Source organism: Capricornis sumatraensis, chromosome 10, assembly GCF_032405125.1.
Source record: "Capricornis sumatraensis isolate serow.1 chromosome 10, serow.2, whole genome shotgun sequence".
NCBI lineage: Eukaryota > Metazoa > Chordata > Mammalia > Artiodactyla > Bovidae > Capricornis > Capricornis sumatraensis.
Window position 1 is genome coordinate 42,309,962 of NC_091078.1, and position 20,900 is coordinate 42,330,861.

The 20,900-nt window shown below is 71.3% G+C and overlaps 10 non-coding genes across 10 annotated transcripts; all 10 read left to right on the forward strand.

Annotated features, from left to right (window-relative positions):
• The first annotated feature begins 1,940 nt into the window (after window positions 1–1,940).
• Window positions 1,941–2,059, forward strand: LOC138087971 (5S ribosomal RNA). The gene has a single exon (XR_011145571.1). It is a non-coding gene; the product is annotated as a 5S ribosomal RNA (ribosomal RNA).
• A 1,966-nt stretch (window positions 2,060–4,025) lies between these two features.
• On the forward strand, window positions 4,026–4,144 carry LOC138087973 (5S ribosomal RNA). The gene has a single exon (XR_011145572.1). It is a non-coding gene; the product is annotated as a 5S ribosomal RNA (ribosomal RNA).
• A 1,970-nt stretch (window positions 4,145–6,114) lies between these two features.
• On the forward strand, window positions 6,115–6,233 carry LOC138087974 (5S ribosomal RNA). Its single transcript, XR_011145573.1, has one exon. It is a non-coding gene; the product is annotated as a 5S ribosomal RNA (ribosomal RNA).
• A 1,975-nt stretch (window positions 6,234–8,208) lies between these two features.
• LOC138088019 (5S ribosomal RNA) lies at window positions 8,209–8,327 on the forward strand. The gene has a single exon (XR_011145617.1). It is a non-coding gene; the product is annotated as a 5S ribosomal RNA (ribosomal RNA).
• A 1,974-nt stretch (window positions 8,328–10,301) lies between these two features.
• LOC138087975 (5S ribosomal RNA) lies at window positions 10,302–10,420 on the forward strand. Its single transcript, XR_011145574.1, has one exon. It is a non-coding gene; the product is annotated as a 5S ribosomal RNA (ribosomal RNA).
• A 1,965-nt stretch (window positions 10,421–12,385) lies between these two features.
• On the forward strand, window positions 12,386–12,504 carry LOC138087976 (5S ribosomal RNA). The gene has a single exon (XR_011145575.1). It is a non-coding gene; the product is annotated as a 5S ribosomal RNA (ribosomal RNA).
• A 1,965-nt stretch (window positions 12,505–14,469) lies between these two features.
• Window positions 14,470–14,588, forward strand: LOC138087978 (5S ribosomal RNA). The gene has a single exon (XR_011145577.1). It is a non-coding gene; the product is annotated as a 5S ribosomal RNA (ribosomal RNA).
• Window positions 14,589–16,555: 1,967 nt separating this feature from the next.
• Window positions 16,556–16,674, forward strand: LOC138087979 (5S ribosomal RNA). Its single transcript, XR_011145578.1, has one exon. It is a non-coding gene; the product is annotated as a 5S ribosomal RNA (ribosomal RNA).
• Window positions 16,675–18,648: 1,974 nt separating this feature from the next.
• On the forward strand, window positions 18,649–18,767 carry LOC138087980 (5S ribosomal RNA). Its single transcript, XR_011145579.1, has one exon. It is a non-coding gene; the product is annotated as a 5S ribosomal RNA (ribosomal RNA).
• Window positions 18,768–20,733: 1,966 nt separating this feature from the next.
• LOC138087981 (5S ribosomal RNA) lies at window positions 20,734–20,852 on the forward strand. The gene has a single exon (XR_011145580.1). It is a non-coding gene; the product is annotated as a 5S ribosomal RNA (ribosomal RNA).
• The last annotated feature ends 48 nt before the right edge of the window (window positions 20,853–20,900 follow it).

Genomic DNA, 20,900 nt, shown 5'->3' on the forward strand with positions numbered 1-20,900 from the left:
CCTTTAGCCCCGGGCCCCAGCCGCACCGCAAGCCCCGCCTGCCGCTGGCCCCTGGCACCCCACCGCGCTCAGAGCCGCCGCCTGCCTTCCAGCCCCTCTCAGGTTGGGTGGCCGGGGCCCCGACTCCCGCTGCAGACCTGGGTTGCCTCCGCGCGGCCCGCGAGCCCCTGGGCTTTCGGCGTCCAGGAAACCAGAGGAACGGCGGGGGCGGGGGCGCGGGGGTCTCTGTCTGGGGCTCCCTTGGCAGGCCTCAGGCAATTCTGGGCGGGGCCGGGGCCCCAGCCCCACCCCCAGACGCATCCTGCCAGGCAACCTCGAGGTCTCCCGCAGGCGCGGGCGCACAACACACACACACACACACACACACACACACACACACCCTCACGCCCGCCCCCCCCGCCCCCCAAACACAGACACACCCCCCGCAGCCCAGACAGGTCAAGAGCCGGAAACCACAAGGAAGGGAGACGGAGAAAGAGGGAGAGAGAGAGACAGCAAGAGGACCACACAGGCTTCCAAAGGCCCGGCCGCCACACCCTCCCCCCTCCACTGTGGGTATCCACCCGGCCCCCCAGTCGACCCGACCCCACCGTCGCCCACCGACACACTCACACGCACACTCTCTCCCACACTCAGCCTCTGGCCTGGGGGCGGGGGCTGGGTCTCGCCTCAGGGAGCCAAGCCGAAGGGGACCTTTGAGACCTCGGCTGCGAGGAAGTCTTGGGGTCCCCACGGGTGATTGCCAGCCCCAGGGCACCGCGTCCAGCCCGGGCTCGCCCGGCCCAAGGCTGACGCCCCCTCCCTTGCGCACGGGCCGCTCTCTGCGGTGTGTGACGGTCTGTGCCAGAGTGTCCGTCTCGGATGGGATGCCATCCCCTGTCCCCTGTCCGTGTCCCGCTTTCCGTCTCTCTGTCGGTCGCTCTGTGTCTCCCTCTCTCTGGCTCTCCCTCCCTGGGTGTGCCTGCGCGCTCGTGTCTGTCTGTCTGTCTGCATCTGCCTCTGCCTCTGCCTCTGCCCTCTCGCCGTCTTGGGAGCCTGTCTCTGAACCTTCATCTCTTTCCGTCTCTGTCTCTCCTGACCCCCGGGCCTCCCGTCCCTTCCTCTGGCCCCGGCCTCTCACGGGTGGGTGCTCTGGCTGTGGCCCTGGCTGACGAGCTTGCGCCGGCCGGCTGTCTCACTTAGCGTGGGTGCCTGCGAGTGTGTCTGTGTGCCTGTCCGTGTGGCTGCATGTCGCTCGTCTGCACCCTCAGCAAGGTCCTGTGCTTGGAGGGCGGCGTGGGGGCAAGGGGGGGGGGGTCTCGGTGGGGCGAAGGGGCGGGGCTGACGAGCTCTGGGCGCCGGCGCTGGTGGCTCCAGGTGGGTTTGGGCACCGCGCAGGTGCCGGGCAGGATGGGCGCTCAGGGCCACGGCTGGGCTGCGCCTAGGCCCGCAGGAGGCTCAGAGGACCGCGGGCCCCAGCGGGCCCCAGCGGGCCCCGAGGCCAGACAGATCCGGGGCCACGTGGCCCTGGGCAGCGAACGCCTTGGGGAGGTGGGCGAGGGGGTGGGGGGGTGGGGGAGGGGCGGCGGCCCCCGAGCCGGGTGGTGCCTGGAGGGTCCCAGGGTGGGAGAGCGCCAAGACCTCCGCGCCCCTCACTCCACCCTCCCCCCTACAGCCCCCGGCAGGCACACCCGGCCGGCTGCTCCGGGTCCCGGAAGCCCTGTGGTCCCCCGGGCCGGGCCGGCCGAGTGTTGGCCGGGGGTGACGGGGGGCGGGGGGCGGGGCGGCGTGGGCCGGCCACCGGGCCGCCGGGAGTCCGGTCGCGGGTGGTGCAGCTCAAGTGCAGCGCGCGCTCCGTGGAGAGCTGGAGAGCTGCGGCCGCCGGCTGGCCCGACCGGCAGGTCAGAGCGAAAGGCAGGCGCAGCGCAGGGCTCTTAGGGCGCCTGGCGGCAGCCGCCTCCGTCTACGGCCATACCACCCTGAACGCGCCCGATCTCGTCTGATCTCGGAAGCTAAGCAGGGTCGGGCCCGGTTAGTACTTGGATGGGAGACCGCCTGGGAATACCGGGTGCTGTAGGCTTTTTGTTGTCTCTTTTTTTCCCTGCCTCCCCTCTCCTTTAGCCCCGGGCCCCAGCCGCACCGCAAGCCCCGCCTGCCGCTGGCCCCTGGCACCCCACCGCGCTCAGAGCCGCCGCCTGCCTTCCAGCCCCTCTCAGGTTGGGTGGCCGGGGCCCCGACTCCCGCTGCAGACCTGGGTTGCCTCCGCGCGGCCCGCGAGCCCCTGGGCTTTCGGCGTCCAGGAAACCAGAGGAACGGCGGGGGCGGGGGCGCGGGGGTCTCTGTCTGGGGCTCCCTTGGCAGGCCTCAGGCAATTCTGGGCGGGGCCGGGGCCCCAGCCCCACCCCCAGACGCATCCTGCCAGGCAACCTCGAGGTCTCCCGCAGGCGCGGGCGCACAACACACACACACACACACACACACACACACACACACCCTCACGCCCGCCCCCCCCGCCCCCCAAACACAGACACACCCCCCGCAGCCCAGACAGGTCAAGAGCCGGAAACCACAAGGAAGGGAGACGGAGAAAGAGGGAGAGAGAGAGACAGCAAGAGGACCACACAGGCTTCCAAAGGCCCGGCCGCCACACCCTCCCCCCTCCACTGTGGGTATCCACCCGGCCCCCCAGTCGACCCGACCCCACCGTCGCCCACCGACACACTCACACGCACACTCTCTCCCACACTCAGCCTCTGGCCTGGGGGCGGGGGCTGGGTCTCGCCTCAGGGAGCCAAGCCGAAGGGGACCTTTGAGACCTCGGCTGCGAGGAAGTCTTGGGGTCCCCACGGGTGATTGCCAGCCCCAGGGCACCGCGTCCAGCCCGGGCTCGCCCGGCCCAAGGCTGACGCCCCCTCCCTTGCGCACGGGCCGCTCTCTGCGGTGTGTGACGGTCTGTGCCAGAGTGTCCGTCTCGGATGGGATGCCATCCCCTGTCCCCTGTCCGTGTCCCGCTTTCCGTCTCTCTGTCGGTCGCTCTGTGTCTCCCTCTCTCTGGCTCTCCCTCCCTGGGTGTGCCTGCGCGCTCGTGTCTGTCTGTCTGTCTGCATCTGCCTCTGCCTCTGCCTCTGCCCTCTCGCCGTCTTGGGAGCCTGTCTCTGAACCTTCATCTCTTTCCGTCTCTGTCTCTCCTGACCCCCGGGCCTCCCGTCCCTTCCTCTGGCCCCGGCCTCTCACGGGTGGGTGCTCTGGCTGTGGCCCTGGCTGACGAGCTTGCGCCGGCCGGCTGTCTCACTTAGCGTGGGTGCCTGCGAGTGTGTCTGTGTGCCTGTCCGTGTGGCTGCATGTCGCTCGTCTGCACCCTCAGCAAGGTCCTGTGCTTGGAGGGCGGCGTGGGGGCAAGGGGGGGGGGGTCTCGGTGGGGCGAAGGGGCGGGGCTGACGAGCTCTGGGCGCCGGCGCTGGTGGCTCCAGGTGGGTTTGGGCACCGCGCAGGTGCCGGGCAGGATGGGCGCTCAGGGCCACGGCTGGGCTGCGCCTAGGCCCGCAGGAGGCTCAGAGGACCGCGGGCCCCAGCGGGCCCCAGCGGGCCCCGAGGCCAGACAGATCCGGGGCCACGTGGCCCTGGGCAGCGAACGCCTTGGGGAGGTGGGCGAGGGGGTGGGGGAGGGGCGGCGGCCCCCGAGCCGGGTGGTGCCTGGAGGGTCCCAGGGTGGGAGAGCGCCAAGACCTCCGCGCCCCTCACTCCACCCTCCCCCCTACAGCCCCCGGCAGGCACACCCGGCCGGCTGCTCCGGGTCCCGGAAGCCCTGTGGTCCCCCGGGCCGGGCCGGCCGAGTGTTGGCCGGGGGTGACGGGGGGCGGGGGGCGGGGCGGCGTGGGCCGGCCACCGGGCCGCCGGGAGTCCGGTCGCGGGTGGTGCAGCTCAAGTGCAGCGCGCGCTCCGTGGAGAGCTGGAGAGCTGCGGCCGCCGGCTGGCCCGACCGGCAGGTCAGAGCGAAAGGCAGGCGCAGCGCAGGGCTCTTAGGGCGCCTGGCGGCAGCCGCCTCCGTCTACGGCCATACCACCCTGAACGCGCCCGATCTCGTCTGATCTCGGAAGCTAAGCAGGGTCGGGCCCGGTTAGTACTTGGATGGGAGACCGCCTGGGAATACCGGGTGCTGTAGGCTTTTTGTTGTCTCTTTTTTTCCCTGCCTCCCCTCTCCTTTAGCCCCGGGCCCCAGCCGCACCGCAAGCCCCGCCTGCCGCTGGCCCCTGGCACCCCACCGCGCTCAGAGCCGCCGCCTGCCTTCCAGCCCCTCTCAGGTTGGGTGGCCGGGGCCCCGACTCCCGCTGCAGACCTGGGTTGCCTCCGCGCGGCCCGCGAGCCCCTGGGCTTTCGGCGTCCAGGAAACCAGAGGAACGGCGGGGGCGGGGGCGCGGGGGTCTCTGTCTGGGGCTCCCTTGGCAGGCCTCAGGCAATTCTGGGCGGGGCCGGGGCCCCAGCCCCACCCCCAGACGCATCCTGCCAGGCAACCTCGAGGTCTCCCGCAGGCGCGGGCGCACAACACACACACACACACACACACACACACACACACACACACCCTCACGCCCGCCCCCCCGCCCTCCAAACACAGACACACCCCCCGCAGCCCAGACAGGTCAAGAGCCGGAAACCACAAGGAAGGGAGACAGAGAAAGAGGGAGAGAGAGAGACAGCAAGAGGACCACACAGGCTTCCAAAGGCCCGGCCGCCACACCCTCCCCCCTCCACTGTGGGTACCCACCCGGCCCCCCAGTCGACCCGACCCCACCGTCGCCCACCGACACACTCACACGCACACTCTCTCCCACACTCAGCCTCTGGCCTGGGGGCGGGGGCTGGGTCTCGCCTCAGGGAGCCAAGCCGAAGGGGACCTTTGAGACCTCGGCTGCGAGGAAGTCTTGGGGTCCCCACGGGTGATTGCCAGCCCCAGGGCACCGCGTCCAGCCCGGGCTCGCCCGGCCCAAGGCTGACGCCCCCTCCCTTGCGCACGGGCCGCTCTCTGCGGTGTGTGACGGTCTGTGCCAGAGTGTCCGTCTCGGATGGGATGCCATCCCCTGTCCCCTGTCCGTGTCCCGCTTTCCGTCTCTCTGTCGGTCGCTCTGTGTCTCCCTCTCTCTGGCTCTCCCTCCCTGGGTGTGCCTGCGCGCTCGTGTCTGTCTGTCTGTCTGCATCTGCCTCTGCCTCTGCCTCTGCCCTCTCGCCGTCTTGGGAGCCTGTCTCTGAACCTTCATCTCTTTCCGTCTCTGTCTCTCCTGACCCCCGGGCCTCCCGTCCCTTCCTCTGGCCCCGGCCTCTCACGGGTGGGTGCTCTGGCTGTGGCCCTGGCTGACGAGCTTGCGCCGGCCGGCTGTCTCACTTAGCGTGGGTGCCTGCGAGTGTGTCTGTGTGCCTGTCCGTGTGGCTGCATGTCGCTCGTCTGCACCCTCAGCAAGGTCCTGTGCTTGGAGGGCGGCGTGGGGGCAAGGGGGGGGGGGTCTCGGTGGGGCGAAGGGGCGGGGCTGACGAGCTCTGGGCGCCGGCGCTGGTGGCTCCAGGTGGGTTTGGGCACCGCGCAGGTGCCGGGCAGGATGGGCGCTCAGGGCCACGGCTGGGCTGCGCCTAGGCCCGCAGGAGGCTCAGAGGACCGCGGGCCCCAGCGGGCCCCAGCGGGCCCCGAGGCCAGACAGATCCGGGGCCACGTGGCCCTGGGCAGCGAACGCCTTGGGGAGGTGGGCGAGGGGGTGGGGGAGGGGCGGCGGCCCCCGAGCCGGGTGGTGCCTGGAGGGTCCCAGGGTGGGAGAGCGCCAAGACCTCCGCGCCCCTCACTCCACCCTCCCCCCTACAGCCCCCGGCAGGCACACCCGGCCGGCTGCTCCGGGTCCCGGAAGCCCTGTGGTCCCCCGGGCCGGGCCGGCCGAGTGTTGGCCGGGGGTGACGGGGGGGCGGGGGGCGGGGCGGCGAGGGCCGGCCACCGGGCCGCCGGGAGTCCGGTCGCGGGTGGTGCAGCTCAAGTGCAGCGCGCGCTCCGTGGAGAGCTGGAGAGCTGCGGCCGCCGGCTGGCCCGACCGGCAGGTCAGAGCGAAAGGCAGGCGCAGCGCAGGGCTCTTAGGGCGCCTGGCGGCAGCCGCCTCCGTCTACGGCCATACCACCCTGAACGCGCCCGATCTCGTCTGATCTCGGAAGCTAAGCAGGGTCGGGCCCGGTTAGTACTTGGATGGGAGACCGCCTGGGAATACCGGGTGCTGTAGGCTTTTTGTTGTCTCTTTTTTTCCCTGCCTCCCCTCTCCTTTAGCCCCGGGCCCCAGCCGCACCGCAAGCCCCGCCTGCCGCTGGCCCCTGGCACCCCACCGCGCTCAGAGCCGCCGCCTGCCTTCCAGCCCCTCTCAGGTTGGGTGGCCGGGGCCCCGACTCCCGCTGCAGACCTGGGTTGCCTCCGCGCGGCCCGCGAGCCCCTGGGCTTTCGGCGTCCAGGAAACCAGAGGAACGGCGGGGGCGGGGGCGCGGGGGTCTCTGTCTGGGGCTCCCTTGGCAGGCCTCAGGCAATTCTGGGCGGGGCCGGGGCCCCAGCCCCACCCCCAGACGCATCCTGCCAGGCAACCTCGAGGTCTCCCGCAGGCGCGGGCGCACAACACACACACACACACACACACACACACACACACACCCTCACGCCCGCCCCCCCCGCCCCCCAAACACAGACACACCCCCCGCAGCCCAGACAGGTCAAGAGCCGGAAACCACAAGGAAGGGAGACGGAGAAAGAGGGAGAGAGAGAGACAGCAAGAGGACCACACAGGCTTCCAAAGGCCCGGCCGCCACACCCTCCCCCCTCCACTGTGGGTATCCACCCGGCCCCCCAGTCGACCCGACCCCACCGTCGCCCACCGACACACTCACACGCACACTCTCTCCCACACTCAGCTTCTGGCCTGGGGGCGGGGGCTGGGTCTCGCCTCAGGGAGCCAAGCCGAAGGGGACCTTTGAGACCTCGGCTGCGAGGAAGTCTTGGGGTCCCCACGGGTGATTGCCAGCCCCAGGGCACCGCGTCCAGCCCGGGCTCGCCCGGCCCAAGGCTGACGCCCCCTCCCTTGCGCACGGGCCGCTCTCTGCGGTGTGTGACGGTCTGTGCCAGAGTGTCCGTCTCGGATGGGATGCCATCCCCTGTCCCCTGTCCGTGTCCCGCTTTCCGTCTCTCTGTCGGTCGCTCTGTGTCTCCCTCTCTCTGGCTCTCCCTCCCTGGGTGTGCCTGCGCGCTCGTGTCTGTCTGTCTGTCTGCATCTGCCTCTGCCTCTGCCTCTGCCCTCTCGCCGTCTTGGGAGCCTGTCTCTGAACCTTCATCTCTTTCCGTCTCTGTCTCTCCTGACCCCCGGGCCTCCCGTCCCTTCCTCTGGCCCCGGCCTCTCACGGGTGGGTGCTCTGGCTGTGGCCCTGGCTGACGAGCTTGCGCCGGCCGGCTGTCTCACTTGGCGTGGGTGCCTGCGAGTGTGTCTGTGTGCCTGTCCGTGTGGCTGCATGTCGCTCGTCTGCACCCTCAGCAAGGTCCTGTGCTTGGAGGGCGGCGTGGGGGCAAGGGGGGGGGGGTCTCGGTGGGGCGAAGGGGCGGGGCTGACGAGCTCTGGGCGCCGGCGCTGGTGGCTCCAGGTGGGTTTGGGCACCGCGCAGGTGCCGGGCAGGATGGGCGCTCAGGGCCACGGCTGGGCTGCGCCTAGGCCCGCAGGAGGCTCAGAGGACCGCGGGCCCCAGCGGGCCCCAGCGGGCCCCGAGGCCAGACAGATCCGGGGCCACGTGGCCCTGGGCAGCGAACGCCTTGGGGAGGTGGGCGAGGGGGTGGGGGGGGTGGGGGAGGGGCGGCGGCCCCCGAGCCGGGTGGTGCCTGGAGGGTCCCAGGGTGGGAGAGTGCCAAGACCTCCGCGCCCCTCACTCCACCCTCCCCCCTACAGCCCCCGGCAGGCACACCCGGCCGGCTGCTCCGGGTCCCGGAAGCCCTGTGGTCCCCCGGGCCGGGCCGGCCGAGTGTTGGCCGGGGGTGACGGGGGGCGGGGGGCGGGGCGGCGTGGGCCGGCCACCGGGCCGCCGGGAGTCCGGTCGCGGGTGGTGCAGCTCAAGTGCAGCGCGCGCTCCGTGGAGAGCTGGAGAGCTGCGGCCGCCGGCTGGCCCGACCGGCAGGTCAGAGCGAAAGGCAGGCGCAGCGCAGGGCTCTTAGGGCGCCTGGCGGCAGCCGCCTCCGTCTTCGGCCATACCACCCTGAACGCGTCCGATCTCGTCTGATCTCGGAAGCTAAGCAGGGTCGGGCCCGGTTAGTACTTGGATGGGAGACCGCCTGGGAATACCGGGTGCTGTAGGCTTTTTGTTGTCTCTTTTTTTCCCTGCCTCCCCTCTCCTTTAGCCCCGGGCCCCAGCCGCACCGCAAGCCCCGCCTGCCGCTGGCCCCTGGCACCCCACCGCGCTCAGAGCCGCCGCCTGCCTTCCAGCCCCTCTCAGGTTGGGTGGCCGGGGCCCCGACTCCCGCTGCAGACCTGGGTTGCCTCCGCGCGGCCCGCGAGCCCCTGGGCTTTCGGCGTCCAGGAAACCAGAGGAACGGCGGGGGCGGGGGCGCGGGGGTCTCTGTCTGGGGCTCCCTTGGCAGGCCTCAGGCAATTCTGGGCGGGGCCGGGGCCCCAGCCCCACCCCCAGACGCATCCTGCCAGGCAACCTCGAGGTCTCCCGCAGGCGCGGGCGCACAACACACACACACACACACACACACACACACACACACCCTCACGCCCGCCCCCCCCGCCCCCCAAACACAGACACACCCCCCGCAGCCCAGACAGGTCAAGAGCCGGAAACCACAAGGAAGGGAGACGGAGAAAGAGGGAGAGAGAGAGACAGCAAGAGGACCACACAGGCTTCCAAAGGCCCGGCCGCCACACCCTCCCCCCTCCACTGTGGGTATCCACCCGGCCCCCCAGTCGACCCGACCCCACCGTCGCCCACCGACACACTCACACGCACACTCTCTCCCACACTCAGCCTCTGGCCTGGGGGCGGGGGCTGGGTCTCGCCTCAGGGAGCCAAGCCGAAGGGGACCTTTGAGACCTCGGCTGCGAGGAAGTCTTGGGGTCCCCACGGGTGATTGCCAGCCCCAGGGCACCGCGTCCAGCCCGGGCTCGCCCGGCCCAAGGCTGACGCCCCCTCCCTTGCGCACGGGCCGCTCTCTGCGGTGTGTGACGGTCTGTGCCAGAGTGTCCGTCTCGGATGGGATGCCATCCCCTGTCCCCTGTCCGTGTCCCGCTTTCCGTCTCTCTGTCGGTCGCTCTGTGTCTCCCTCTCTCTGGCTCTCCCTCCCTGGGTGTGCCTGCGCGCTCGTGTCTGTCTGTCTGTCTGCATCTGCCTCTGCCTCTGCCTCTGCCCTCTCGCCGTCTTGGGAGCCTGTCTCTGAACCTTCATCTCTTTCCGTCTCTGTCTCTCCTGACCCCCGGGCCTCCCGTCCCTTCCTCTGGCCCCGGCCTCTCACGGGTGGGTGCTCTGGCTGTGGCCCTGGCTGACGAGCTTGCGCCGGCCGGCTGTCTCACTTGGCGTGGGTGCCTGCGAGTGTGTCTGTGTGCCTGTCCGTGTGGCTGCATGTCGCTCGTCTGCACCCTCAGCAAGGTCCTGTGCTTGGAGGGCGGCGTGGGGGCAAGGGGGGGGGGGTCTCGGTGGGGCGAAGGGGCGGGGCTGACGAGCTCTGGGCGCCGGCGCTGGTGGCTCCAGGTGGGTTTGGGCACCGCGCAGGTGCCGGGCAGGATGGGCGCTCAGGGCCACGGCTGGGCTGCGCCTAGGCCCGCAGGAGGCTCAGAGGACCGCGGGCCCCAGCGGGCCCCAGCGGGCCCCGAGGCCAGACAGATCCGGGGCCACGTGGCCCTGGGCAGCGAACGCCTTGGGGAGGTGGGCGAGGGGGTGGGGGAGTGGGGGAGGGGCGGCGGCCCCCGAGCCGGGTGGTGCCTGGAGGGTCCCAGGGTGGGAGAGCGCCAAGACCTCCGCGCCCCTCACTCCACCCTCCCCCCTACAGCCCCCGGCAGGCACACCCGGCCGGCTGCTCCGGGTCCCGGAAGCCCTGTGGTCCCCCGGGCCGGGCCGGCCGAGTGTTGGCCGGGGGTGACGGGGGGCGGGGGGCGGGGCGGCGTGGGCCGGCCACCGGGCCGCCGGGAGTCCGGTCGCGGGTGGTGCAGCTCAAGTGCAGCGCGCGCTCCGTGGAGAGCTGGAGAGCTGCGGCCGCCGGCTGGCCCGACCGGCAGGTCAGAGCGAAAGGCAGGCGCAGCGCAGGGCTCTTAGGGCGCCTGGCGGCAGCCGCCTCCGTCTACGGCCATACCACCCTGAACGCGCCCGATCTCGTCTGATCTCGGAAGCTAAGCAGGGTCGGGCCCGGTTAGTACTTGGATGGGAGACCGCCTGGGAATACCGGGTGCTGTAGGCTTTTTGTTGTCTCTTTTTTTCCCTGCCTCCCCTCTCCTTTAGCCCCGGGCCCCAGCCGCACCGCAAGCCCCGCCTGCCGCTGGCCCCTGGCACCCCACCGCGCTCAGAGCCGCCGCCTGCCTTCCAGCCCCTCTCAGGTTGGGTGGCCGGGGCCCCGACTCCCGCTGCAGACCTGGGTTGCCTCCGCGCGGCCCGCGAGCCCCTGGGCTTTCGGCGTCCAGGAAACCAGAGGAACGGCGGGGGCGGGGGCGCGGGGGTCTCTGTCTGGGGCTCCCTTGGCAGGCCTCAGGCAATTCTGGGCGGGGCCGGGGCCCCAGCCCCACCCCCAGACGCATCCTGCCAGGCAACCTCGAGGTCTCCCGCAGGCGCGGGCGCACAACACACACACACACACACACACACACACACACACACCCTCACGCCCGCCCCCCCCGCCCCCCAAACACAGACACACCCCCCGCAGCCCAGACAGGTCAAGAGCCGGAAACCACAAGGAAGGGAGACGGAGAAAGAGGGAGAGAGAGAGACAGCAAGAGGACCACACAGGCTTCCAAAGGCCCGGCCGCCACACCCTCCCCCCTCCACTGTGGGTATCCACCCGGCCCCCCAGTCGACCCGACCCCACCGTCGCCCACCGACACACTCACACGCACACTCTCTCCCACACTCAGCCTCTGGCCTGGGGGCGGGGGCTGGGTCTCGCCTCAGGGAGCCAAGCCGAAGGGGACCTTTGAGACCTCGGCTGCGAGGAAGTCTTGGGGTCCCCACGGGTGATTGCCAGCCCCAGGGCACCGCGTCCAGCCCGGGCTCGCCCGGCCCAAGGCTGACGCCCCCTCCCTTGCGCACGGGCCGCTCTCTGCGGTGTGTGACGGTCTGTGCCAGAGTGTCCGTCTCGGATGGGATGCCATCCCCTGTCCCCTGTCCGTGTCCCGCTTTCCGTCTCTCTGTCGGTCGCTCTGTGTCTCCCTCTCTCTGGCTCTCCCTCCCTGGGTGTGCCTGCGCGCTCGTGTCTGTCTGTCTGTCTGCATCTGCCTCTGCCTCTGCCTCTGCCCTCTCGCCGTCTTGGGAGCCTGTCTCTGAACCTTCATCTCTTTCCGTCTCTGTCTCTCCTGACCCCCGGGCCTCCCGTCCCTTCCTCTGGCCCCGGCCTCTCACGGGTGGGTGCTCTGGCTGTGGCCCTGGCTGACGAGCTTGCGCCGGCCGGCTGTCTCACTTAGCGTGGGTGCCTGCGAGTGTGTCTGTGTGCCTGTCCGTGTGGCTGCATGTCGCTCGTCTGCACCCTCAGCAAGGTCCTGTGCTTGGAGGGCGGCGTGGGGGCAAGGGGGGGGGGTCTCGGTGGGGCGAAGGGGCGGGGCTGACGAGCTCTGGGCGCCGGCGCTGGTGGCTCCAGGTGGGTTTGGGCACCGCGCAGGTGCCGGGCAGGATGGGCGCTCAGGGCCACGGCTGGGCTGCGCCTAGGCCCGCAGGAGGCTCAGAGGACCGCGGGCCCCAGCGGGCCCCAGCGGGCCCCGAGGCCAGACAGATCCGGGGCCACGTGGCCCTGGGCAGCGAACGCCTTGGGGAGGTGGGCGAGGGGGTGGGGGAGGGGCGGCGGCCCCCGAGCCGGGTGGTGCCTGGAGGGTCCCAGGGTGGGAGAGCGCCAAGACCTCCGCGCCCCTCACTCCACCCTCCCCCCTACAGCCCCCGGCAGGCACACCCGGCCGGCTGCTCCGGGTCCCGGAAGCCCTGTGGTCCCCCGGGCCGGGCCGGCCGAGTGTTGGCCGGGGGTGACGGGGGGCGGGGGGCGGGGCGGCGTGGGCCGGCCACCGGGCCGCCGGGAGTCCGGTCGCGGGTGGTGCAGCTCAAGTGCAGCGCGCGCTCCGTGGAGAGCTGGAGAGCTGCGGCCGCCGGCTGGCCCGACCGGCAGGTCAGAGCGAAAGGCAGGCGCAGCGCAGGGCTCTTAGGGCGCCTGGCGGCAGCCGCCTCCGTCTACGGCCATACCACCCTGAACGCGCCCGATCTCGTCTGATCTCGGAAGCTAAGCAGGGTCGGGCCCGGTTAGTACTTGGATGGGAGACCGCCTGGGAATACCGGGTGCTGTAGGCTTTTTGTTGTCTCTTTTTTTCCCTGCCTCCCCTCTCCTTTAGCCCCGGGCCCCAGCCGCACCGCAAGCCCCGCCTGCCGCTGGCCCCTGGCACCCCACCGCGCTCAGAGCCGCCGCCTGCCTTCCAGCCCCTCTCAGGTTGGGTGGCCGGGGCCCCGACTCCCGCTGCAGACCTGGGTTGCCTCCGCGCGGCCCGCGAGCCCCTGGGCTTTCGGCGTCCAGGAAACCAGAGGAACGGCGGGGGCGGGGGCGCGGGGGTCTCTGTCTGGGGCTCCCTTGGCAGGCCTCAGGCAATTCTGGGCGGGGCCGGGGCCCCAGCCCCACCCCCAGACGCATCCTGCCAGGCAACCTCGAGGTCTCCCGCAGGCGCGGGCGCACAACACACACACACACACACACACACACACACACACACCCTCACGCCCGCCCCCCCCGCCCCCCAAACACAGACACACCCCCCGCAGCCCAGACAGGTCAAGAGCCGGAAACCACAAGGAAGGGAGACGGAGAAAGAGGGAGAGAGAGAGACAGCAAGAGGACCACACAGGCTTCCAAAGGCCCGGCCGCCACACCCTCCCCCCTCCACTGTGGGTATCCACCCGGCCCCCCAGTCGACCCGACCCCACCGTCGCCCACCGACACACTCACACGCACACTCTCTCCCACACTCAGCCTCTGGCCTGGGGGCGGGGGCTGGGTCTCGCCTCAGGGAGCCAAGCCGAAGGGGACCTTTGAGACCTCGGCTGCGAGGAAGTCTTGGGGTCCCCACGGGTGATTGCCAGCCCCAGGGCACCGCGTCCAGCCCGGGCTCGCCCGGCCCAAGGCTGACGCCCCCTCCCTTGCGCACGGGCCGCTCTCTGCGGTGTGTGACGGTCTGTGCCAGAGTGTCCGTCTCGGATGGGATGCCATCCCCTGTCCCCTGTCCGTGTCCCGCTTTCCGTCTCTCTGTCGGTCGCTCTGTGTCTCCCTCTCTCTGGCTCTCCCTCCCTGGGTGTGCCTGCGCGCTCGTGTCTGTCTGTCTGTCTGCATCTGCCTCTACCTCTGCCTCTGCCCTCTCGCCGTCTTGGGAGCCTGTCTCTGAACCTTCATCTCTTTCCGTCTCTGTCTCTCCTGACCCCCGGGCCTCCCGTCCCTTCCTCTGGCCCCGGCCTCTCACGGGTGGGTGCTCTGGCTGTGGCCCTGGCTGACGAGCTTGCGCCGGCCGGCTGTCTCACTTAGCGTGGGTGCCTGCGAGTGTGTCTGTGTGCCTGTCCGTGTGGCTGCATGTCGCTCGTCTGCACCCTCAGCAAGGTCCTGTGCTTGGAGGGCGGCGTGGGGGCAAGGGGGGGGGGTCTCGGTGGGGCGAAGGGGCGGGGCTGACGAGCTCTGGGCGCCGGCGCTGGTGGCTCCAGGTGGGTTTGGGCACCGCGCAGGTGCCGGGCAGGATGGGCGCTCAGGGCCACGGCTGGGCTGCGCCTAGGCCCGCAGGAGGCTCAGAGGACCGCGGGCCCCAGCGGGCCCCAGCGGGCCCCGAGGCCAGACAGATCCGGGGCCACGTGGCCCTGGGCAGCGAACGCCTTGGGGAGGTGGGCGAGGGGGTGGGGGAGGGGCGGCGGCCCCCGAGCCGGGTGGTGCCTGGAGGGTCCCAGGGTGGGAGAGCGCCAAGACCTCCGCGCCCCTCACTCCACCCTCCCCCCTACAGCCCCCGGCAGGCACACCCGGCCGGCTGCTCCGGGTCCCGGAAGCCCTGTGGTCCCCCGGGCCGGGCCGGCCGAGTGTTGGCCGGGGGTGACGGGGGGCGGGGGGCGGGGCGGCGTGGGCCGGCCACCGGGCCGCCGGGAGTCCGGTCGCGGGTGGTGCAGCTCAAGTGCAGCGCGCGCTCCGTGGAGAGCTGGAGAGCTGCGGCCGCCGGCTGGCCCGACCGGCAGGTCAGAGCGAAAGGCAGGCGCAGCGCAGGGCTCTTAGGGCGCCTGGCGGCAGCCGCCTCCGTCTACGGCCATACCACCCTGAACGCGCCCGATCTCGTCTGATCTCGGAAGCTAAGCAGGGTCGGGCCCGGTTAGTACTTGGATGGGAGACCGCCTGGGAATACCGGGTGCTGTAGGCTTTTTGTTGTCTCTTTTTTTCCCTGCCTCCCCTCTCCTTTAGCCCCGGGCCCCAGCCGCACCGCAAGCCCCGCCTGCCGCTGGCCCCTGGCACCCCACCGCGCTCAGAGCCGCCGCCTGCCTTCCAGCCCCTCTCAGGTTGGGTGGCCGGGGCCCCGACTCCCGCTGCAGACCTGGGTTGCCTCCGCGCGGCCCGCGAGCCCCTGGGCTTTCGGCGTCCAGGAAACCAGAGGAACGGCGGGGGCGGGGGCGCGGGGGTCTCTGTCTGGGGCTCCCTTGGCAGGCCTCAGGCAATTCTGGGCGGGGCCGGGGCCCCAGCCCCACCCCCAGACGCATCCTGCCAGGCAACCTCGAGGTCTCCCGCAGGCGCGGGCGCACAACACACACACACACACACACACACACACACACACACACCCTCACGCCCGCCCCCCCGCCCCCCAAACACAGACACACCCCCCGCAGCCCAGACAGGTCAAGAGCCGGAAACCACAAGTAAGGGAGACGGAGAAAGAGGGAGAGAGAGAGACAGCAAGAGGACCACACAGGCTTCCAAAGGCCCGGCCGCCACACCCTCCCCCCTCCACTGTGGGTATCCACCCGGCCCCCCAGTCGACCCGACCCCACCGTCGCCCACCGACACACTCACACGCACACTCTCTCCCACACTCAGCTTCTGGCCTGGGGGCGGGGGCTGGGTCTCGCCTCAGGGAGCCAAGCCGAAGGGGACCTTTGAGACCTCGGCTGCGAGGAAGTCTTGGGGTCCCCACGGGTGATTGCCAGCCCCAGGGCACCGCGTCCAGCCCGGGCTCGCCCGGCCCAAGGCTGACGCCCCCTCCCTTGCGCACGGGCCGCTCTCTGCGGTGTGTGACGGTCTGTGCCAGAGTGTCCGTCTCGGATGGGATGCCATCCCCTGTCCCCTGTCCGTGTCCCGCTTTCCGTCTCTCTGTCGGTCGCTCTGTGTCTCCCTCTCTCTGGCTCTCCCTCCCTGGGTGTGCCTGCGCGCTCGTGTCTGTCTGTCTGTCTGCATCTGCCTCTGCCTCTGCCTCTGCCCTCTCGCCGTCTTGGGAGCCTGTCTCTGAACCTTCATCTCTTTCCGTCTCTGTCTCTCCTGACCCCCGGGCCTCCCGTCCCTTCCTCTGGCCCCGGCCTCTCACGGGTGGGTGCTCTGGCTGTGGCCCTGGCTGACGAGCTTGCGCCGGCCGGCTGTCTCACTTAGCGTGGGTGCCTGCGAGTGTGTCTGTGTGCCTGTCCGTGTGGCTGCATGTCGCTCGTCTGCACCCTCAGCAAGGTCCTGTGCTTGGAGGGCGGCGTGGGGGCAAGGGGGGGGGGGTCTCGGTGGGGCGAAGGGGCGGGGCTGACGAGCTCTGGGCGCCGGCGCTGGTGGCTCCAGGTGGGTTTGGGCACCGCGCAGGTGCCGGGCAGGATGGGCGCTCAGGGCCACGGCTGGGCTGCGCCTAGGCCCGCAGGAGGCTCAGAGGACCGCGGGCCCCAGCGGGCCCCAGCGGGCCCCGAGGCCAGACAGATCCGGGGCCACGTGGCCCTGGGCAGCGAACGCCTTGGGGAGGTGGGCGAGGGGGTGGGGGAGGGGCGGCGGCCCCCGAGCCGGGTGGTGCCTGGAGGGTCCCAGGGTGGGAGAGCGCCAAGACCTCCGCGCCCCTCACTCCACCCTCCCCCCTACAGCCCCCGGCAGGCACACCCGGCCGGCTGCTCCGGGTCCCGGAAGCCCTGTGGTCCCCCGGGCCGGGCCGGCCGAGTGTTGGCCGGGGGTGACGGGGGGCGGGGGGCGGGGCGGCGTGGGCCGGCCACCGGGCCGCCGGGAGTCCGGTCGCGGGTGGTGCAGCTCAAGTGCAGCGCGCGCTCCGTGGAGAGCTGGAGAGCTGCGGCCGCCGGCTGGCCCGACCGGCAGGTCAGAGCGAAAGGCAGGCGCAGCGCAGGGCTCTTAGGGCGCCTGGCGGCAGCCGCCTCCGTCTACGGCCATACCACCCTGAACGCGCCCGATCTCGTCTGATCTCGGAAGCTAAGCAGGGTCGGGCCCGGTTAGTACTTGGATGGGAGACCGCCTGGGAATACCGGGTGCTGTAGGCTTTTTGTTGTCTCTTTTTTTCCCTGCCTCCCCTCTCCTTTAGCCCCGGGCCCCAGCCGCACCGCAAGCCCCGCCTGCCGCTGGCCCCTGGCACCCCACCGCGCTCAGAGCCGCCGCCTGCCTTCCAGCCCCTCTCAGGTTGGGTGGCCGGGGCCCCGACTCCCGCTGCAGACCTGGGTTGCCTCCGCGCGGCCCGCGAGCCCCTGGGCTTTCGGCGTCCAGGAAACCAGAGGAACGGCGGGGGCGGGGGCGCGGGGGTCTCTGTCTGGGGCTCCCTTGGCAGGCCTCAGGCAATTCTGGGCGGGGCCGGGGCCCCAGCCCCACCCCCAGACGCATCCTGCCAGGCAACCTCGAGGTCTCCCGCAGGCGCGGGCGCACAACACACACACACACACACACACACACACACACACACCCTCACGCCCGCCCCCCCGCCCCCCAAACACAGACACACCCCCCGCAGCCCAGACAGGTCAAGAGCCGGAAACCACAAGTAAGGGAGACGGAGAAAGAGGGAGAGAGAGAGACAGCAAGAGGACCACACAGGCTTCCAAAGGCCCGGCCGCCACACCCTCCCCCCTCCACTGTGGGTATCCACCCGGCCCCCCAGTCGACCCGACCCCACCGTCGCCCACCGACACACTCACACGCACACTCTCTCCCACACTCAGCTTCTGGCCTGGGGGCGGGGGCTGGGTCTCGCCTCAGGGAGCCAAGCCGAAGGGGACCTTTGAGACCTCGGCTGCGAGGAAGTCTTGGGGTCCCCACGGGTGATTGCCAGCCCCAGGGCACCGCGTCCAGCCCGGGCTCGCCCGGCCCAAGGCTGACGCCCCCTCCCTTGCGCACGGGCCGCTCTCTGCGGTGTGTGACGGTCTGTGCCAGAGTGTCCGTCTCGGATGGGATGCCATCCCCTGTCCCCTGTCCGTGTCCCGCTTTCCGTCTCTCTGTCGGTCGCTCTGTGTCTCCCTCTCTCTGGCTCTCCCTCCCTGGGTGTGCCTGCGCGCTCGTGTCTGTCTGTCTGTCTGCATCTGCCTCTGCCTCTGCCTCTGCCCTCTCGCCGTCTTGGGAGCCTGTCTCTGAACCTTCATCTCTTTCCGTCTCTGTCTCTCCTGACCCCCGGGCCTCCCGTCCCTTCCTCTGGCCCCGGCCTCTCACGGGTGGGTGCTCTGGCTGTGGCCCTGGCTGACGAGCTTGCGCCGGCCGGCTGTCTCACTTGGCGTGGGTGCCTGCGAGTGTGTCTGTGTGCCTGTCCGTGTGGCTGCATGTCGCTCGTCTGCACCCTCAGCAAGGTCCTGTGCTTGGAGGGCGGCGTGGGGGCAAGGGGGGGGGGGGTCTCGGTGGGGCGAAGGGGCGGGGCTGACGAGCTCTGGGCGCCGGCGCTGGTGGCTCCAGGTGGGTTTGGGCACCGCGCAGGTGCCGGGCAGGATGGGCGCTCAGGGCCACGGCTGGGCTGCGCCTAGGCCCGCAGGAGGCTCAGAGGACCGCGGGCCCCAGCGGGCCCCAGCGGGCCCCGAGGCCAGACAGATCCGGGGCCACGTGGCCCTGGGCAGCGAACGCCTTGGGGAGGTGGGCGAGGGGGTGGGGGGGTGGGGGAGGGGCGGCGGCCCCCGAGCCGGGTGGTGCCTGGAGGGTCCCAGGGTGGGAGAGCGCCAAGACCTCCGCGCCCCTCACTCCACCCTCCCCCCTACAGCCCCCGGCAGGCACACCCGGCCGGCTGCTCCGGGTCCCGGAAGCCCTGTGGTCCCCCGGGCCGGGCCGGCCGAGTGTTGGCCGGGGGTGACGGGGGGCGGGGGGCGGGGCGGCGTGGGCCGGCCACCGGGCCGCCGGGAGTCCGGTCGCGGGTGGTGCAGCTCAAGTGCAGCGCGCGCTCCGTGGAGAGCTGGAGAGCTGCGGCCGCCGGCTGGCCCGACCGGCAGGTCAGAGCGAAAGGCAGGCGCAGCGCAGGGCTCTTAGGGCGCCTGGCGGCAGCCGCCTCCGTCTACGGCCATACCACCCTGAACGCGCCCGATCTCGTCTGATCTCGGAAGCTAAGCAGGGTCGGGCCCGGTTAGTACTTGGATGGGAGACCGCCTGGGAATACCGGGTGCTGTAGGCTTTTTGTTGTCTCTTTTTTTCCCTGCCTCCCCTCTCCTTTAGCCCCGGGCCCCAGCCGCACCGCAAGCCCCGCCTGCCGCTGGCCCCTGGCACCCCACCGCGCTCAGAGCCGCCGCCTGCCTTCCAGCCCCTCTCAGGTTGGGTGGCCGGGGCCCCGACTCCCGCTGCAGACCTGGGTTGCCTCCGCGCGGCCCGCGAGCCCCTGGGCTTTCGGCGTCCAGGAAACCAGAGGAACGGCGGGGGCGGGGGCGCGGGGGTCTCTGTCTGGGGCTCCCTTGGCAGGCCTCAGGCAATTCTGGGCGGGGCCGGGGCCCCAGCCCCACCCCCAGACGCATCCTGCCAGGCAACCTCGAGGTCTCCCGCAGGCGCGGGCGCACAACACACACACACACACACACACACACACACACACACCCTCACGCCCGCCCCCCCGCCCCCCAAACACAGACACACCCCCCGCAGCCCAGACAGGTCAAGAGCCGGAAACCACAAGTAAGGGAGACGGAGAAAGAGGGAGAGAGAGAGACAGCAAGAGGACCACACAGGCTTCCAAAGGCCCGGCCGCCACACCCTCCCCCCTCCACTGTGGGTATCCACCCGGCCCCCCAGTCGACCCGACCCCACCGTCGCCCACCGACACACTCACACGCACACTCTCTCCCACACTCAGCTTCTGGCCTGGGGGCGGGGGCTGGGTCTCGCCTCAGGGAGCCAAGCCGAAGGGGACCTTTGAGACCTCGGCTGCGAGGAAGTCTTGGGGTCCCCACGGGTGATTGCCAGCCCCAGGGCACCGCGTCCAGCCCGGGCTCGCCCGGCCCAAGGCTGACGCCCCCTCCCTTGCGCACGGGCCGCTCTCTGCGGTGTGTGACGGTCTGTGCCAGAGTGTCCGTCTCGGATGGGATGCCATCCCCTGTCCCCTGTCCGTGTCCCGCTTTCCGTCTCTCTGTCGGTCGCTCTGTGTCTCCCTCTCTCTGGCTCTCCCTCCCTGGGTGTGCCTGCGCGCTCGTGTCTGTCTGTCTGTCTGCATCTGCCTCTGCCTCTGCCTCTGCCCTCTCGCCGTCTTGGGAGCCTGTCTCTGAACCTTCATCTCTTTCCGTCTCTGTCTCTCCTGACCCCCGGGCCTCCCGTCCCTTCCTCTGGCCCCGGCCTCTCACGGGTGGGTGCTCTGGCTGTGGCCCTGGCTGACGAGCTTGCGCCGGCCGGCTGTCTCACTTGGCGTGGGTGCCTGCGAGTGTGTCTGTGTGCCTGTCCGTGTGGCTGCATGTCGCTCGTCTGCACCCTCAGCAAGGTCCTGTGCTTGGAGGGCGGCGTGGGGGCAAGGGGGGGGGGGGTCTCGGTGGGGCGAAGGGGCGGGGCTGACGAGCTCTGGGCGCCGGCGCTGGTGGCTCCAGGTGGGTTTGGGCACCGCGCAGGTGCCGGGCAGGATGGGCGCTCAGGGCCACGGCTGGGCTGCGCCTAGGCCCGCAGGAGGCTCAGAGGACCGCGGGCCCCAGCGGGCCCCAGCGGGCCCCGAGGCCAGACAGATCCGGGGCCACGTGGCCCTGGGCAGCGAACACCTTGGGGAGGTGGGCGAGGGGGTGGGGGAGGGGCGGCGGCCCCCGAGCCGGGTGGTGCCTGGAGGGTCCCAGGGTGGGAGAGCGCCAAGACCTCCGCGCCCCTCACTCCACCCTCCCCCCTACAGCCCCCGGCAGGCACACCCGGCCGGCTGCTCCGGGTCCCGGAAGCCCTGTGGTCCCCCGGGCCGGGCCGGCCGAGTGTTGGCCGGGGGTGACGGGGGGCGGGGGGCGGGGCGGCGTGGGCCGGCCACCGGGCCGCCGGGAGTCCGGTCGCGGGTGGTGCAGCTCAAGTGCAGCGCGCGCTCCGTGGAGAGCTGGAGAGCTGCGGCCGCCGGCTGGCCCGACCGGCAGGTCAGAGCGAAAGGCAGGCGCAGCGCAGGGCTCTTAGGGCGCCTGGCGGCAGCCGCCTCCGTCTACGGCCATACCACCCTGAACGCGCCCGATCTCGTCTGATCTCGGAAGCTAAGCAGGGTCGGGCCCGGTTAGTACTTGGATGGGAGACCGCCTGGGAATACCGGGTGCTGTAGGCTTTTTGTTGTCTCTTTTTTTCCCTGCCTCCCCTCTCCTTTAGCCCCGGG